The sequence below is a fragment of the Pelodiscus sinensis genome, chromosome 12, assembly GCF_049634645.1.
Source record: "Pelodiscus sinensis isolate JC-2024 chromosome 12, ASM4963464v1, whole genome shotgun sequence".
Classification (NCBI taxonomy): Eukaryota; Metazoa; Chordata; order Testudines; family Trionychidae; genus Pelodiscus; species Pelodiscus sinensis.
Window position 1 is genome coordinate 25,470,835 of NC_134722.1, and position 20,093 is coordinate 25,490,927.

Here is a 20,093-nt window from a genome sequence, read left to right on the forward strand (position 1 = left end):
AGTTATTCTTCATTTCCTCTCCTAAAACTGTTGTGTAGTATGGCTGGTCCTGGTAAATTCAGTCTCCATTTCCTTCCAGTAGTTGAATTAAAGAACAGTGTTGTCAACGCTCATGATTGTATTATATGTCACATGATATTCTGTATTTTTCTTAAAATCTTACTTCTGAAGTCAAGGTATTTTGTCAGAATCGCATCTTTTTTCTTTTCTTTTTTAATGTTAATTTTCTAACTCCTATTATTGCAGAGAAATACTTGAAAATGTGACTTCAAAGATGTGAAGACCAGAAGGTAACTAACGAGGACCCAACATTTATTATAGTTCCTTGGTTTTTAACCCTATGAGTTTTAAGACAAACTTGTGGGGCTTGGGGGCCTCACTCATATTTTTTTCAATGCATGATGTTGGCAATACTGTCAATGACCCAGGATAAGCCAGACACAGTTAAACCTGGTAAGCAACTAAGGCTCAGCTCTGGTCTGTGCCAGTCAGGTAGAAATGGAAGACTTCTGTGATGCTGTGTGACTACAACTGAGAGCAGAATTGGACCCATGTGTTCCAGAATGAATGAAAGCACCAAGCCAAATTCTGTCCACATTGACTTCCATGCTTATATCACTTGACTTCAGTGTATTTGTATCAGTGTGAGGATGTACATACACAAAGGCCTTGAACTCTATAATGTATGATGCTGGCAGAGCAGGTGCCAGATCTTGCCTCAGCTGAGCATTGACAATGTCATTGCTGGAAACCAGTCTGTTCTGCCCATGTTTAATGGTTGCCAGATGTCTGTTTTTTCACCAGAATACTCTGTCAGAAAGGGACCCTGGTAGTTGTGGTCATTAAACTCCAGCCAGTGGTGCAGTGTCCTTAACTGTCCTGACTCCATGCTGCACCCCCCCCCCCCCATCCTGAACACTGGTCTTAGGCTGGGAACCGTGGCCCACGGGAACTGCAGGAGCAGTGCCTGCAGATGTGAGCAGTTTACAGAGCCTCCTGGCACCTCCTGTCCCCGCCTAGGAGCCAGACTGGCTGGCCACTTCTGAGGCACAGCGCAGAGCCAGGAGAGGCAGGCAGTCTGCCTTAATTCTGCTGCATTACTGACTGGAAGCCACCCAAGGTAACCCAAGCTCTCCCCTTTACCCCAAAGCCTGCACTCTCCAGCTGGACCCTGCACTCCCTCCAGCACCCCCACACCTTGCTTCAAACTGAAGCCTCCTCCCGTGCTCTGGATCCCTTGGCCCGAGCCTGGATCCCCCTCCCTAAGCCCCTCACCCCAGAACCCACATCCTTAGTTAGAGACCTCATCACACACACACCCCAACCCTCTGCCACAGCCAAGTGAAAGTGAGTGAGGATGGGGAAGAGCAAGCCACCAAGGTAGGGGAAATGTTATGAGTGGGGAATAGGGCCTCAAGGCAGCAGCAGGACTAGGGAGTTTGGTTTTGTGCAATTAGAAAACTGGCAGCCCTACTGTGTGTTAGTAGGTATAGGGAGGGTACAGGGCTTTTAACAATATATTAAATGAGTGCAAGTTGATGCATGCATTAGTCTCATTTCTAATATATCTTTATCATGTGCTATAAGACAATATTTAATTGTTTGTTTTGTAACAGTAAAAATGTTTGCTCTGAAGCTTTGAACCCACTCAGGAGGAGTCATCTCCTGCCCATCAAGAAGGCCTAGCCAGACTAAATGGGCCATTGTGGGACATCACCATATAAAGACTTTGTTAATTGCCCCCTAATGCACATGAGCAAGATACGTGCATCTCATCAGCTTGGATTCTGAAGAAGGAAATAAAAACAGCCGATAAGAAAATGTTTCATCTTTTATTGTTTGGATTCTCACAGGGCTGGAGCTACAAAACAGCAACAGAGATACCCAGGGTCAACCTGAGTTAGCCCTAAAAGACAGTAAGAGCTGACAGATTACTACAATTCTGTCACCTTTTGAAACCACAGACTGTAACTCATTTGGGTATATATGCTTGACTGCTTTAACCTTTCAATAATTCTCTCACGTCTTTTCTTAGTTAATAAATCCTCAGATAGTTTATTGTAAAATAGGCTACAAGCGTTGTCTTTGGTTTGAGATCTAAGGTACAGATTGGTTTCGCTGAACTGGAAACAACCTGAATGTTTATGATCTTTGGTGTACATCAGCCAGCTATTCCTAAGTCCAGCTCACTGGATGGCAAGATAGACTGGAATGACCAAGGAGACTGCCTGTGACTCCATGGTGTAGTGCTCTAGGACATCACACTTTTTACCAGTTTCAAGGCAGTCAACAGGATTGCCAGGCCTCTGGGTAATATGGAGAGGGTAGCTCCATGCTCCTGAAAGGCATGGGGCATGGACAGAAAGCCCAGCACTCCCCCCACTCCCAACCCCAGTTGGCCCTCAGAACTGGCTGGAGCATGATTCTAAAGGGCCCTGCATGACATGCAGGAGCCCCAATCACTGGGACATGAGGTAATTGCCCCATTTGCCCTTCCCTGTCACTGGGCCTGACTGGTTTGGTCACACCTATCTATAGACCATACAACTAGTTCAGGGTTTCTGTGCTGCTTTCTGAGACTGGCGCTGAGAGTCACTCCAAACAATGTGTCACGAGGCAATAAGGGCTACATCTGACAACCATTTTTAAACAGCCTCCTAAGCAACGTTCCCTGTAACCTGCATGGCAGCACAGCCCCACAGTTGCTTAATCAGTCCTGCCCAGCCAGAGATAGTCCCCTCCCTACTGGCTGGAAGAGACTCGCTGCTCTGCCTTCAGCAGGGAGCTGCTGCTGTAGCAAAGTGCCGTTCCCACAGCAGGCAGCTCCGTGAGCAGAGCCTTCAGTCCCTGGCTGGGTGGGGCTGATTAAGCATCTGTGGGGCCTTGCTGTCACGCAGTTTAGAGGGAACCTTGCTCCTAAGGTTTCTGTTATATTTTTTACTATCTGGTAAGGAGAGAGATTTTTGCTTATTTGTAGAATTGTTGCTCCAGAGAGAGAGCAATCCAGTGCAAACAGTCTAAAGCCACACAGGTAGATGCACAAAGTGACCTGGATTTTTGGTCCAGTTGAACTCTGCTCAGCCCAGGATTTGAGTGGGAAAGCTAAAGTAGCTTCACACAATCTTTGTGCTTCTTCAGTTCCTAAAGCAGCTTATTTTTAACAGCTACTAATAACCTCCAACAGCCCTTATGTTAGTAAGCCATGACTGCAGCCCCCAGCCCTCTGTTCACATGCTTCACAATGGGCATAATCCCAATTTTAAAAAAGACTTTCCACAAAGATCATCCTTTCAGACTATTTTAATATGTTTTACCACTTTCAAGACAGTGAGTTGTGTTCCATGGGTGAAAGAAATCCTGGCCGCATTCAAGTCAATATTGAGTTTTTGCCATTGACTTCAATGGGACCAGGATTTCACCTCTTGCATGTATCCATTGAATCCAATGGGAATTATATGAACAGCACATATACGAATAAGAGCCTTTAAAAGTTTTTACCAGATCCTCTCCAGTTCTTCTGAACTAAATTAAGGAAAACACACCTTTATGCAGAAGCTGGCATAGGCATATATTAACTTTGACACTCAACTCAATTAGTTTTCTTCATAGCTAATGCCAAATATTTCATCAGGACAAGTTGGGTCTGATTCTCCTCTCATTATACTAATCTCATAAGTGAAACGCCGAATACGTTGATCAGACTATGTAGTGATCTGTAGATCTGATGTATTCCATTTGCAGCATTGTTTGCTGGGATCTGTCTCATAGCAGTCTCCCAAACATTATGCAATTGTTCTCTCAGTCAGATTTCACGACTCCCTCCCACCACCCACCTACCCAATATTGAAAGACAACCAGTAAATAAAATGATTTCACATTTTCAGACTATTAAAATATTAATTGCTGGTGTCAATAGAAAGTTTTTAAAAGGTAAAATATATGTATATATTGACTGCAAATCTTACATGGATGTAATGGCACTAGGCACTGTACCACATCATGAAATAAAAATTAAATTGTAGTTGGGCTTTTAAATCAACTCAATTAAAATAAAGAGATTCTTGGCTTGATATAGGGAAATATTTGTATTTCCAATTCTATTTGTTAATACATTGACATATGTGCTATTTTTTAAATGTAGCACTAAGTGCACTTTCTGTCAATGCCATAGATTTTTTAATAGACTGAGAAAATGCATTTCATTTCTTCTTATTTTCCTTCAATACATCATTTGGTTCTGCTTTTTTGCCTGCATGAAATTCATTTTCTAATGGAAATATTTGTTTTGTAAATCAAATATGTATTATGCACAAAATGCAAAGCACAAATTAAATTATGTTAATGAAATGAAAGAGATATGAAATGCATATTTCATGGACAAAACATAACCTCAGCAAACAACCATTTCTTGATAAAATCTTTAAACACAATCTCATTCTGTGACAGACATATTGTTAAAGCAGATAGCACCTCATTTAAATGGTTTCCTTTAATATTAGTGCTTAGTATATAATTGTAAATAACTTTTGGGATGAAAAACCAATAATGAAATACTGTCTTTAATAGTTTGCTATTGATGTCAGCATAAAATTTGTAGTAGTTGAATATTGGAAATTGGGAGTGCGCACACATATAGTCAAAAGCTGTAAATGATTGCATATTTAAATAGAGCTGACTAAGGCAAAGATGTTATAGATATTAGTAATAGGCAGAAAATTATGCTGACCTAACATTATTTGACAAAACCCACTGTTTTAAATTATATATTGGTTACACTTAATGAATAATAGATTCTGTAGGTGTTGTTTCTCTAATCATAATGCTGATGACAGTATATGGAGGAGATTTCCTAGCCATCCTTCTAACAATAAAAGCAGATAGAGATCACAAAGGGCAGAGGAATATGGAATCACATTGTGGATCTTAGCCTCATCTTCAGTATGACCAATACTTCCAAAGAACAAAACAGACCTTCTTCGTACATTGACTATAACCATAAGAAAAAAAATTAAACAAAACTCAGAGTTTCATGTGGGTGTTCGTTTGCTTTGGTTTTCTAAGCAGAAGAGGCATTATATAAATTCCATCTATCTGTTGGGGTTTATCACTGTTGCATAATTGATTGGATTCTATCTGCTGGGTCCCATCTCCTGTATCAATCTCTTCATCCATGTCTTTATCTCAAGTATTCAGTAAATCAAGAGCAGAGTTATTGAAACATGAGACAATCATAACTGACTTTAAGGACAGTAACGAATCTATTAAAGTCACCAGTGAAACAAGACACTCTTCTCCTTTTTGTTTATAAGCCATGCTACTGAAGAGAAAGATGATAATGAAAGATGTAAACAAAAAAGGACACCAAAACCAAGATGACCATTATGAAGATACCTATTGTCTGATAAGAAGACCACAGGATTTATTTGAACATTCCTGCTCTATGTATGTACACAGGAAAACTACACATAATCAATATGGATCTGTTTCGTTTATTAAGAAGAGCATGTGTGTTTGTTTATATATTAAATATGAACAGATGGCCCTTAAGAGTCCACTACTTATTCCTAATAACTGTTTAGAATCTTCTTTTTTAGAAGGGGAGAAGATAGCTAAGCAAATGGTGACCAAACAATTCCAGCATTATCAACAGTCAATTTGGTGTTAGGTCTGGGTAGAGCACAAAAACCATACTTAGTGTATCTGGCTCAGGCTACTAAGCTTTTCTGTGCCATGGACAAAAATAACAGGTCTGTACTGAGTCTCTTAGGATATGGCTAGACTACATGGCTCCGGAGCCATGTAAAGAAGTTTACTCGGCATAGTCAAAGAAGCAGGGATTGCAATAATCCCCACTACATTAAAATAAAAATGGTCACCGCGCTATGCTGACGATCAGCTGATCCTTGTTTCACAAGGCATACTGGAGCAGTCAGCAAAGGCTTCCCTTGTCAAGTGCGCTGCATCTAGACTGCTGCACTGTGCCGGATCAGCTGATCGTCGGCACAGCGTGGTGGCCATTTTTATTTAAATGAAGTGGGGATTATTTAAATCCCCGCTTCTTTGACTATGCTGATTAAACTATTTTACATGGCTCCATCGACGGAGCCATGTAGTCTAGACGTATCCTTAGTCTACACAGCACTCTAAACTCGAAATAAGATACACAATTTGCCCAGTGCAAATTGTGTATCTTATTTCAAATCTATTTCACAGTAGCTTAATTTGAAATTTGGCAAGTCTACATAGTGCCAAATTTCAAAATAATATGCTATTTTGAAGCTTCAGAGGAGTAGTGGGTTGTGCCCGTGAAAGCTCATGATACCATTTACATGTTTTGTTAGTCTTTAAAGTGCTACTATTCGTGGGTTTTTTAGTGCTCTTTTGAGACATCCCTTAACCCTCATGAAGCAAAGGTTACCAGGATGCTGAAATAGTGCACCTGTTATTTTGAAAGATATTTCGAAATAATGGGCAGCTTGTGTAGACATGGGGTAGCTATTTTGGGATACCTCCAGAATCCCAAAATAGCCATACAATGTAGACGGACCTCTAAATGTGTCAGCTTTGATGCCATTGATCAAGGACTGTTGTTGACTGGCCAGAGATTCTCTGTGTTGACCAGCAAGTGATCCTCTGTTCTTTTCCTTTGGGGGAAAGCTCAGCAAGAAGCACAATGCAATTGTTCGTCTATGCTTAAGACCCTGTTATGTGAGTTCACAGAGCTCTCTTTGTTTCTCTTCTTGTTCAGTATGTATATAGGGCCGTTGGGATAATTGGTAAGGAAGTATGTTTTACAGCTGCAGTATACTATAATATCCAATTATATATTTCCATCTCTCTCAGCCCTGCTGTAGAATGATGTATGCAGTGCCTATTGTAAACTGGGACATGGCTGAAGGTTAATTGGCTGAGACTCAACCCAGATAAAACTGAGATTATAATATAGGATGGGGGAAGGAACCATACAAAAAGACCAAAGTTACATACTAAGGGAGTATGTTCTTTTAACTTCATATATCTACAACTTTGCAATTTCACTGGATTTCCAGCTGCTTATGGATATTCCATTCCCCATTGCTCATCTCTCCTGCCCTTGGACCAGCCTTGAGCCCAGGCTGGGAAATACTTGGGCCTAGTCTAGCTGAGAGATGTGCCTTCTCCTTCCAACAATTTTGACTGAGGAGCTCAGGCTAAATACCCATCTGATTACCTCAGTTCTCCATTCTGTAAAACTGGGAGGATGCTCTTACCACTTTGAGATTATGAATGAAAGCGGGCTCGTTGTAATATTTACAAAAGAAAAGGAACCTGCTGTTCTGAGTGAAGGGCCCTTACCTCTGAAATGTGCTTTTCCCTTTGCTCTGCCTTCACACTATGAGAGACATTAATACTGCTACACTGCCAGATTTTTTCAGAAGAAATCGTGCTCGCATTTGCATATCTTATAGAATCATAGAATAATAGGACTGGAAGGGACCTCGAGAGGTCATCGAGTCCAGCCCCCCGCCCTCAAGGCAGGACCAAGCTCCGTCTACACCATCACTGACAGATGTCTATCTAACCTGTTCTTAAATATCTCCAGAGAGGGAGATTCCACCACCTCCCTTGGCAATTTATTCCAATATTTGACCACCCTGACAGTTAGGAATTTTTTCCTAATTTCAAATCTAAACCTTCCCTGCTGCACTTTAAGCCCATTACTCCTTGTCCTGTCCTCAGAAACCAAGAGGAACAAATTTTCTCCTTCCTCCTTGTGACACCCTTTTAGATATTTGAAAACCGCTATCATGTCCCCCCTTAATCTTCTTTTTTCCAAACTAAACAAGCCCAGTTCATGAAGCCTGGCTTCATAGGTCATGTTCTCTAAACCTGTAATCATTCTTGTCGCTCTTTTCTGTACCCTTTCCAATTTCTCCACATCTTTCTTGAAATGTGGCGCCCAGAACTGGACACAGTACTCCAGCTGAGGCCTAACTAGTGCAGAGTAGAGCGGCAGAGTTTTGCTTACAACACACCTGTTGATACAACCTAGAATCATATTTGCTTTTTTTGCAACAGCATCACACTGTTGACTCATATTCAACTTGTGGTTCACTATGATCCCTAGATCCCTTTCCGCCATGCTCCTTCCTAGACAGTCGCTTCCCATCTTGTATGTATGGAACTGATTGTTCCTTCCTAAGTGGAGCACTTTGCATTTCTCTTTATTAAACCTCATCCTGTTTACCTCTGACCATTTCTCTAACTTGCTAAGGTCATTTTGACCTTGACTTCTTCCGATTCTTTTTGGGAAGAGGCTTTGTTGCTATTTGGCCCGGTGTAGACCTAGCTATTCTCCTAATCTTGACAATTTTTTCTGAGGAAGATAGTGGGGAGAAATTTAGTTTGTTTTATTGCTGAGAAGGTTTCTTGGAGAATAGTCTCCTCCTTGTTGTAAGCGTGTTGATAGCCTAAGAGATCTACCTGGAGTAAGTTTGAAGCCTGGGGAGGCTGTCTGGGAGGATCCTTTTATATCAAATCTGCCCAAAGAGCTACTGTAGCCATTTTTAAAAGTACCTAAAATTATTTAAGGTATCTATAAAAAAAATAAACTCAATACTGCAATATGCATGATAGCAAGTATCTGTGACACTAAAAAATAGAGATGTGGGAGCTTAGAAACCTCCAAGGATTTTCTATTATTATAACAAATTATTTATTAAATCTCACCTGCCATGTTACATGCTGTTGCAGCTATCTCAATGCCATGACCAGTCAGTACTGGTACCTTACGTGCAGCTTTCATTCTATGAGTAAAGAATGTTCCAGATTTTTGCAAACTACTCGGGAACGCTGAAAATCCCAGAAACAGGCTGGGGATTAGAAATATCATGGGTTCAATTTTGTGTGGAAATATATGTGACCAAGTGTTGTCAGGTGTGAAGAGGAAAACAGGAACAGACTTCCTGAATGTTATAGTATTGAAGCCTTTAGTGATGTCTGGCATAACAAAAAATTAAATCAAATCAAACAGCACAACTGTATGAATATCAGACCAACTCCTAACTCTCTCTCTGCCAGCACATCACAAATTAACAACTTCCAAACATTCCAGAATCTTCTATCATGACAACTGCCCTAGGATAATCCAGAAAAAACCCAAATATGATAAAATACTGGAATTTGATCCCTAAGAAGAGCCAAAAACATATCTGTAGGAAGACTCCAAAGACAGATCTCCGAATAGTTAGCAGCAGAGATGTAGTATTACTCCAATATGTCAAAGTAGTTTCCTTGTCAGTTTGAACAGAGCATAAAAATTAAGAGGACATTTGCTAAGGGAGGAAATATCAAAAATACCCTTAGAAGAAGCTTAATCGTCTATTGTCCAACAACAACATCCTATCCTCAGATTTACTAACAGGGGTCAAGGAATTATGGTCACTTGGCCCTGGTGTATACTAGGGCATTATTTCAAAATAACCCTTCCTAGGTCGAATTTAAAAGCGGAGCGTCCTCACAACCAAGCCCATTATTTCAAAATACAGTAAACTTCCGATAATCTGGCACCTTTAGGACCCAGGGGGTGCCGGATTATCAGATATGCCGGACTATCGGAAGGGGGGGCTATGAGGGGTCTGGAGTGGGGTGGGAGGGGAAGCCACCCCAGACCCCTCATAGCCCCCCCTTACGATAGTCAGGCTCTGCCCCAGGAGTCCCTGATTCAGCCGCTGCTGGTCAGTTTCAGCAGCAGCTGAATCGGGGATGCTGGCAATAGAGCAGCTGGGGTGCTGCCGGGTTGGTCCCACAACCCCGAGGGGCAGCGCTACCGGACCAACCCGGCAGCACCCCAGCTGCTCTGCTCCCGGCTTCCCCGATTCAGCTGCTGGTCAGTTTCAGCAGCAGCTGAATGGGGGAAGCCTGTCCGGCTGCCCCAGCACTTCCGGGTTCCTGATGGTGCCGGACCATCAGGAGTCCTGGAGCATTGGATGCCGGACTAATGGAGTTTTACTGTAATGGGCCATGTATTTTGAAATCTGTATTCCTGCTTTCCTCGTAGAATAACACTAATTTGAAATAGCTATTTCGAAAGAATTTTAGTGTGGTCGATCCGGTGCCACTATTTCAAAATAACTACTCCCCAAATCAATTTGAATGAATTATTCCATTGCTTCCTGGGGCTCTAAATTGAGGTAACACATCCATATTAATACAGCCTGCCTTGGACTAATTTCGATACTTCCCTGTAGTGAGGACATGCCATTTCAATTTTGTAAAATTGGAAGTTATTAATTTGAAGTTAGTTATTTCAAAATAACTAATATAGATATGTCTATACAGTGAGATTGATTCAATGCTACGTTTATGTCTTTTGAGTAGAAACTATAGGAGAAATTCTGTTCTGACTCAATGGAATTACACCAGTTATGGGGGGTTTATATCAGAATAGAATCTGGTCCCTTATGAGTCTGTTGTATTTCTATCCCTGATGGAGAGAATAACAGATACCTAATTCTAAATTGCTCTTCCTACACTTATTTCACAGGCAATGCATTTTATCAATTTTATCAATTTTCTAAAATGAATCTTTCCCTTTTGCATTATCAACTTTCGATCCTATATCATTTCCATACACACCTCTAGCCATTCTGAAGTTCTTGTTTACATCACTAGAGTTTAATATTAGGTATTTGTAAAAGGAGGATATTAGCTTCTCCCTTATATCTGTCAAAATTAATAACTTTTTATCACAGATAACTCCAGATCAATATTAGATTCACAGATGTGGCTGGGAATAAAATGTATGGAAATATAATATCTCATTTGTAAGTATTCAGAAAAAGGGGAAGTGTTTTCATTAATGAAATTGAGACTGAAACTGTTCAAAAGGTCAAAAGACTTTGAAGCCTGAAAATATCTGCCATATGGACTTAGCCTTTCAAATAGAAAACAAATTGGAGGTCAACCCAGGGAAAAGAAGAGAAATGAATTTCTACAAGTAAGGCAAAGAAGGAAAAGATCAAGATCCTCTCCATATTGCATTGCATACTTCCATCTGAACCCACACTTAGGCCAAGTTTAAAAAAAAAAGAGGCTTGGAAATAAATCCTTATACAGTGATTGATGTAAATACTTGCAGAACGATGAATAGCATCATTATGTTATACCACCTTCTTCACTGCATATCATACCTGGTCCCTCCTGAGGTTCTGATGCTTTAAGTGGAATAACAGTGTAAAGTGGCAATATTGAGGTGAGTATGCCCTGTGATCGTGGTCCAGCAGACAGGAAGTGGATTATATTTGTTAATGGATTCTAAAGTTGTCTCCTAAAATTCATGAGTTTAGAAACACTAAAAGACAGAAGCATTGCCTGAAGCTTCATACAAGTCTGGAAGTCTTTTGCCATTTATAACAGAGAATAATTGATGGGAATAATATTCTCATAGGGTACATCTACACTGCACACTCATTTTGGAATAAGCTATGCCGGAAGATATATTCCAAAATAGCTTATTTCGAAATAGAGGAAACTATTCCCACACTACAGGGAAGCCTCAAAATCAGTCTAAGGCAGGCTTCCCTAATGTGGGAAGCGCTACCTCGATTTAAAGTCCCAGGAAGCACTGGGAAGAAATTACTTAAAATGGCCCTGGGGGGCAGGGCTATTTCAAAATAGCAGCAGTGGAGCATTCACACATGCCCTATTTTGAAATAGCTATTTTGAAAGAGGAGTTATTCCTCATCGGATGAGGTTTACAGAAGTCAGAACAAGCCGTCCATTAGTTCGAGTTATTTTGAAATAACGGAATTGCTGCGTAGACACACACATTGTTATTTCAGAATAGACACATTCTTTAGTCCCAGTAATATTTAAGAAATGATTCTGCCAAAATTTTCAGTCTCAAAGTTAAGTTCCTAACACTGTGGTTAGACATGTAAGTAACTTTCATTAGATTGCCTAAGTATGGCTTTATAAAATTAACTGTAAACTTAGTTTTGAAATTTTGTATCTTAATTTTTATGGCTTTAGTGACTTTCATTTACCCATTCCGTAAAAATGCACAAAGTAGTTCAATAATATTTACATTTCCCCTCTTTCAGTTAGATAAGAATTAGCCTCCAATGACCTTCTGTTCCAAGGCCCAGTCTGACATATATTGCTGTTACACAGAGCTTTTTAATTCATTATTTACAATTGATCCCACAGTGGTGGACTCCTGAGCTCACACAGAACTCCAAGTAATTCAGTGGTGTGTGAGTCTACCCACATGCAGCAAGCTGAAGGCTGTAGTCTTAAAATACTAGAAGTTAATTAAGGGTAAGGTGAAATTTTGATACCAAAAATGATTTTCTTACATGTATTTCCAATGGGGGAGAGAGGGAGAGATATTACTAATAAAGGAATATAACAGAGTTGACGCAGCATACGTCATGAGTTTTGGTGAGTGCATATACACACACATACTAAATGCTCACAAGACCCTAAATCTGTTAGGAACCTAAATCCCATTTTCAAAAGTGATTAACTGACAGTGGACTCCTAAGTTAATTAAGTTTTCTTTGGTATTTTACCAATTATTGTTATTATCAAAGTTATATCAGTGATTCTTTCAACAATAGATCTTATTTGGTTGAATAATATCTTATTTGTAAACATAGGTGACTCGATTATTATGAAAAGAAACCTGCAATGTAGCTTAAAGAATTGTGCTGCTTTCTTTTTATGCTTATAAGCATATGAGGATTAGGGGATAGAATGCATGAACATTACTTTATAAAAAAAAATTAAAATGTCCTCAGTTCATATCCCCATTTACCCAGAGGATTTCTCCCTTTTGCTTTTCTTTAATAGTTCCCTTAAGCTACTCTGGCTTTTCCTATTAATTGGTTCTGTCCAGCAGGGCTAAGCCTTAGGGTTCAGCAAGTTAGATGCTGGAAGCAGGGACTTTATGTGGCCAAGAGCCTGCTGAAGTAAAAACTAGCTTTCTTCCCCTTTTTTTTCTGGAGCCCCTCAAACTCTAGATGACCCATAGTAAAATCCCTTTTAACAAGGCTTAGTTCCTCGTTGAACCAGTTAAAACTTTGCAAAAATAAACAAGGACCATTCTTTGCTTTTTCTAAGGCTTTGAAATCCTTTTTGAATAGGAAAGGAATAAGCACTTTACCCTACCTGAACAGAAAATGCCACAGAAAGAGAACAAAAGAAAATTTGTCAATCAGCTAGGAAAAAGGAAATGTATTTGACATGCAAACATCCAGGGAAGTACATTTTGTATCCCTTTATTTTCTCACTGAATGCCCTGTCCTGCACTGAAATCAACTGGACATTTTCCACCAAGATCAGCTCTGTATGTCTTTTTAGACTGAGAGGAGAATTGCATCTTGTCTCTTAGGGTCTAAAGACTAAGGGTATGTCTACATTACCACCCTAGTTAGAACTAGGGTGGTAATGTAGGCAACTGGAGTTGCAAATGAAGCCCGGGATTTTGAATTTCCCGGGCTTCATTTGCATAAAGCCGGGCGCCGCCATTTTTAAATGTCCGCTAGTGCAGACTCCGTGCCGCGCGGCTACACGCGGCACGGACTAGGTAGTTCGGACTAGGCTTCCTAGTCCAAACTACCATTACTCCTCGTGAAACGTTTCTGAGCATCCTACAGACAAATATACCTCATAATAAAGGAAAGCATTTCCTGATCCACCTTGTCACATTTCAATCTGAAGTGCTGTTTGTCATCTCTAAGTACTATTTTTCTAATGAGTGGTGTTACTCCCTGGGATTGCTCTCTGCTTTAAGGGGATGTGAATACCTGAAATATCCAGGAGACAGTTTCAATGGTTATTCATACTCAGCTCCCAAAGTAGAAACTCAAAGAATGCCATTTGACCCTTTCCATGTCAAGATGAAACCAAATGTGTATAACATTTCAAAAACCAGGGAAAATATCCTGTGATATCTAATCTAACTACCCATATGGAAACAAAAGCCAGCTCCCCATGCGTAAGCATAAAGGATTGAAGCAAGACTCAAGGAAAATTGGCTGATCAGCACCAACCAGTTTCCACTGGTAGGCAGACACTCTTCAGACACTAATTCTAAAAATAAAATAATAATTCACATGCTTAAGTTTACTTACAGTGTAGAAATTTAATCGTTTGTGTACATCTTTGTAGGATCATGGCCTTAGGCAATGCATTGCATTCCCCATATTTACTTTATTGTTGGATATCAAAAAACTAAGAGGGGGCGGGGAAATGCCAGGGCAGGAACAAAAGTTAACAGCTAGCAGTAGCTGAAATGTATATTCTGGATGTTCTAGGGCAGTGATACTCAGGCTGAGGCTCATGATTTGCAAGTGGCTCTTCAATGTGTCTCCTATGGCTCTTTGGAGCACATGATATTAAAATGCTGTGTGATTTAATTATTAACCAGTCAGGATGTTTTTAATGTAGTATTTTCCAAGGTAGCTGATAAAATAATAATACTTCCTCAGTCATGTTTCTGTGAGAATTATATATATGTATATAGAATAAATGAAATAATGAGTTCACACTATTGTGACTCTTGATACTGATGGCTAATTTAGCTCCTGAATTCTTGGGGTCTGAGTTTCACTGTTCTAGATGAAGTTTGCCAAACAGAGCAAAAAAAAAATGCCTGCAAATATTCATTCACACATTTAAATGAATATACCGTAGCTGCCTTGGTTTCCCCCTTGTGTTTGCTTTCTGTAAACTTTGGAGCAATCAAGTTTTGCTGGGCAAATGTTTGTACAAGGCACATTTCAAAGTTGCATGAAGAAACAATTTAAAAAAAAAATGCCAGAAGTGTTCATATGCTGATCCAGCCAGAAATGACATTAGACTTATCTGATCTGCCACAGCTGACCTGCACACCTTGACTGGCAAAGAGTTCAGGTATTCAAAGCTGTGCAGGATCAAGTCACAAAATTGGGGGAAGGGTTAACTGCAAATTTATCCATCAATAATTTCAAAGAATTGTGATCTGTCTCCAGATAGTCTGTGAACAGAGAGAGCAGCTAAATTTGTTGAATAAATTATTCATTATGGATTATTCGCTCAGCTCTACAGCAATAGTACTGACACTGTTTAATTTAATAGCAAATTAAGGGATCTTTCTTCTTACAAAAATGAGTGCATTGCTCCCAGTGAGTAGACTCTTGAAGAAGCAAAGCTGGAAGCGTCTAAGAACAACTCCCCTTGTCAAAGGCTTCAATTAGAATTTGAGTAGTGAAGAAAAGGTGTTCTGATAGACTATGTGAGGGAGTGGCAGTCCCATTGTGGGGATACAGCATTGCCTCATGGTATGTACAATTGTGTGCGCTTTTTTTAAAAACTTGGAAACTAAAGACATCCCACTAGGTTCAGCTAATGCTCTAAAAAATATTAAGATATTTTGAGCTAGTCCTGAAATCCTCCACACAAGAAGTGAGCCTCATTTCAGATTGTTGGGGCCTGCACTGACTGGTATTCTATAGTAAACATGTCCTGTTCGCCTCTGTCCCATACCTTCTTCTGAGTAGTGGGATGAAAGAGCTCAGACATCCACATCCCTGGTGTTCCTTCACCTCTGGCACCTTCAAAGGGTAGCTAGCACTGCCCTATTACAAAGGAGCTTGAAATTCAAAGCAAAACTCAGGAACTGTGTAACTGTCAACAAACCATTCCAAGCTGAATGATCGGCAGGGCTGAGCGTTTTATTTTGTATATGCTTTTTCTTTTCTATTTTCTCTGATACAGTGAATATTTGGCACTCAACATGTTTATTTTTTAGATCCTTTATAGATGAATTCAGGAGTTTGCACCATGGATTTTGGATGCTGAGAATCTTTGATATCCAAGGTCTCCAAAGAATGGAACAGTTGCTACATGGTACCAGAATTTACTAGTACTGCTGGAATTCATTCTGTGACTCAGTTTAGCTATAACAGACACTTCTAATGTGACTGTCAACCCGCAGGCCAGATCCAGTTCACTAGGGTTAGCTTCTGACGGGCCCTCACCACTATATTTACCTGCACGGCCACAGGTGCCAGTGATCACAGATTGCCATTCCCGGCCAATGGATAGCTGTGGGAAGTGGTGTCCCGGTCCATACCACTTCTCGCCTCTCTCATTGGCTGGGAATGGCCATCTATGGCCAATGGGAACTACGATCATTGGTACACACAGCTGTGCAGAAGTTATTGCCCACTCCTGATCTAGCTGCTAGATGATGTCCACAAGTCAAATAGTGGCTCGTGATAAGAATAACTAGCCCACCTACATTCTTCCAGATAGCTGTTTTCAGACATGCACAATTTTATCCAAATTGACTCCTTCGTCTCACTAAAACATGTATGAATGACTCCATGTAGAGAATATTCACAGGATATTTTGGAGCCAAAATATTTTCCTAAGCCTTCATCTTTTACTGTGGCTAGAATAGACAAAGTTGTAATAGATAACGATAATTACATTTTTGGAAAGGACGTGAAAACGTCATGCTTTCGGGCTTAAGCCTATTCACTATAAGCTAACTATTCAAGATCAGGATGAAACCTAATGGGAAGGTAGACTGTTTCACATGTGCAATTGTAAGATTTTTACACCTTCTCTGAACCATCTGTTGCTGGCCATTGTTGATGATGGAACATGAGAGAAGGTGGATTTCAGATCTGATCTAATATCACCATTCCAATGTTCCTTAACTCTCTGGTTTTCTGTCCAAAGTGAAGAGTTTTCCATTTGTTACTGTGAGGGAGATGCCACAGTGTTCTTTCACCATCAGGATTTGCCCGCAAATAACCAAGAAAAATCTCATTACTCAACAGTCTTTCTTGTCATTGACTGCTGTACCAAGAATACAATAATTCTTCCTTATGCTACACTTGCAAATTGTCTCTTTGGACAAAGAGATGAGATATCTTCTTTTATTGTACATGAGAGAATCAGGTTCAACTTCTTTCTTAGCAAGTTTTGAAAAGAAAATGCAGGACCCTTGTTATGCTCATCTAACAAAAACAGAAATTATATCACTACTAGATATAAACTAGTTCAGCTCCATCAATGCCAATAGTATCATGTTGATTTACACTAGCTGATGATCTATCCCCCAAATCCTTAAATTCACATTTACAAAAGTCCTAAGAAACAAATGAAAAAAAAACCCTGATGTTATTAATTTGGGTTAAGGAACATTAGAAAGATATGATAGCAATGAGAAGAGTACCAATAAGAAAATGAATTGGCAGCATTTTGACACCCATCCACAGATGTGAAACATCACACGCTGAAGCTAACCTTATTCTGAACCAGATACAAATGCTTGGAGAAGCATATGCACAGAGAGGGATCTCTGATCTAGCCTGATTTATTTCCTCCATGCTTTTGACACTGTGCTTTTTTAAAGTGTGATTTCCATTGAGTAATGACCTGTGGGTAGCAGGTACAGTACACTCTTCCAGACAATCTGTTACACCAGACAAGAAACAGATTTCTCAAACCAAACAGATTCGACTCAAAGGTAATGTATTTTCCACTGGCTATCCTGAACGATCATACTGCATTAGAACAGATACTTTCTGGGTGTTAATGCCCTTTTACAAGTGCTTTTAAAAAATAGAGGAGAAAACTGGTGGACAGAGCTAGCAGTGGAGAAATGGTATGAATAAGCAACTTGTTTCTGCAAAATAACTATTCAGAAGCTGAGTAAACAATGTTCGTTAATCAAGTGTTATGAGTGGCCTTAGAGGCAAAGAGTCAAGAGATATATATTTATATAAAACTAGAGACTTCAAAGTAGCTTTCAACACCTTTTCTTGTGCATGCACACCATACTCCTGTTTCTGATTTTCATATAATCAGCACACTGCCTCATTTGGGTTAATGTGGTCTCCCTTTTTAAAATGTATTGTTGGATAGATGTCAGCCAGACTTGTTCAGACCTTTTCCAGTAATGTTTACCTAGAACCTTTCTCTTTAAATGTCTCTCAGGACTTGTTCACATTATCCTTTCTTTTGAGAAATTCCCAACCTTTGCTATCGACAGAGCGGCTCCACCACTGGGTTCCAAAAGTGGCAGCATGATTGTAAAGCAAGCTGTGGCACCTGCCACCGTTTAAACAACCATGTCATCCAAACCGATTCAGTGCTATTATGCTTTCAATCTTGCCTTATACATCTTTGCAGTCAATTCATTCAAATTAATTTGGTGTTCAGGGAGGGTTATTGATGAAAGTAATATGGCAGTTTCACCAAATATGAAAGGTAAATATGAATGTGCTGACTCTTGCCTCTAACGAGAAGAGAAGCAAGAAGATTAAATTTTAAAGTTGTGGCATGAAAAGATAAGGCCCGATTCAACAAGGGTCACTCCTTTAGTCAATGTTTAACATCAAGAACATCCGTGATTTGATGAATCAGAACCTCAGTGAAACTTCCTATCCTCAATCCGCACTCAACTTGTTTGCTTTCATTACAACATGTTTGTGAAAACACAATGGGAGGACTTTAATGTCCAGTATAGTTCACAAATCTCTCTCTCTAATGTACTGTATCATACCACAATATGTTTTATTGTGTGTATCTGGCCATTCCACCTTTTACATTTTGCTGAAGCTGTAAAATGGTAGGATGGATATGGTCAATAAATCAAACTAAATAAAAGCAATAGGGAATTCTTGTGACAGAATTACAAATACAACTAAAACTGGTGAAATTTGAATCTCTCCATCCATGCTAGAATAACTATAATAAAAAGGAAAGAAGGAGGCCAAGATTCTTGCAAGTTGTAGGCCATCTCAGTGCTCCTTTGTTTGTACCATGTTTGTGTCCCTTTCTTTTTAGAATCCACTATATATTTATATTCTGTATGTATACATTAAAATACTGTATTTGTATTTACTCCAATAAATTCACATGCAAGTTACACTATTTTGCATCTAAACCTTCATACCATATCATCCTGCCTATAACCTTAAAATTGAAATGCCATGTCGTATTTTCTACCTTCAGTAGCAAGTGTTATCTTACCTTACATTCTATTTTATTATTGTACTTTCCTCCCTGCTTGATAAGCTGTCAATATTGTTTTGGCATGAGAAATTTCCATCTCATGCATCAGATGATCTCCATGACCTTTAAGCGAGTCACCAGTAAGATAATTTACTCACGGTGTTGTGACATAATAATATCTCTCCTGCCAGGTCACGTGACACATGATCATTACATGATTTTCACTGAATGATTAAATTTTGCACAATTTTCTTAGGTTTGAAAACCCTTGTGGAAAATTGGAATTAAACATGTTACTTATTATTTCACATATTTATGAAGAGTTAAAAGGAAAATTACTTCACCCAATAAGAGCATCTAGAATTATCATCTCACATTTAAGTCTATTTTTTATTCTTTTATTTTTACTGTTCAGTCTTTTTCAAGGAATGTTTTAATACAATCGCCTTTGCAGTGTCTTATATTAGCAGGAGGATGTGATCACAAATATCAGGCTTTTGGCATCTTTTTGGCTCTCTGTGCATAACAAAAATGTCAAACAGATTTTAATGAAAGGCTGCATGCTTGTGGGTATTGACAGCCTGACACAGAATCCTAATTTTCAGATGTCTTGTTCTTACTGTTTTTAACACACAAATACTTGCATTGTAAGAGCAAAACACTAAAACCATCCAGAGTCAGTATTTATACATCACCATTTTATTCTAATAGGGTCAGTTCAGCAACATCCCCAAATTTGTGGGGTTTGGCCAAAGAGTTTCTGTGGTTCAGTTGCACTCATGTCCATTCCCAATTTAGAAACCAAATTATTTCTTTTCCTCACTCTTGGAGCCTGGAGTCCTGCCTTTGCCTACACCCTTCAAACAACTGTGGAAGATGAAGATATGCAACCCCCTACATACACACCATACCCATATATGGAAGTTAACCCACACAGATGACGTAAGCAGGACTGCTTAGAAAACAGCAAGCCTCACACACACAGGAAGGCTCTTAAAGGCTGACTGACAATACCACTGCTGTCAATCACACTTAAAGGGAAACACCGTTTTTCTACTACTGAGGAACTGAGCATGATTTTCTGTCCTTGCTGTCTG

General features: G+C 39.6%; 1 long non-coding RNA gene across 1 annotated transcript in view; it reads right to left on the reverse strand.

Moving 5' to 3' along the window:
• LOC112545475 (uncharacterized) overlaps positions 1-19,115 on the reverse strand; it is a 36,663-nt gene extending 17,548 nt beyond the window's left edge. Inside the window, exon 1 of the long non-coding RNA XR_012906820.1 lies at positions 19,015-19,115. This is a non-coding gene — a long non-coding RNA (uncharacterized LOC112545475). The remainder of the gene's footprint in view (positions 1-19,014) is intronic.
• Between the last annotated feature and the right edge of the window lie 978 nt (positions 19,116-20,093).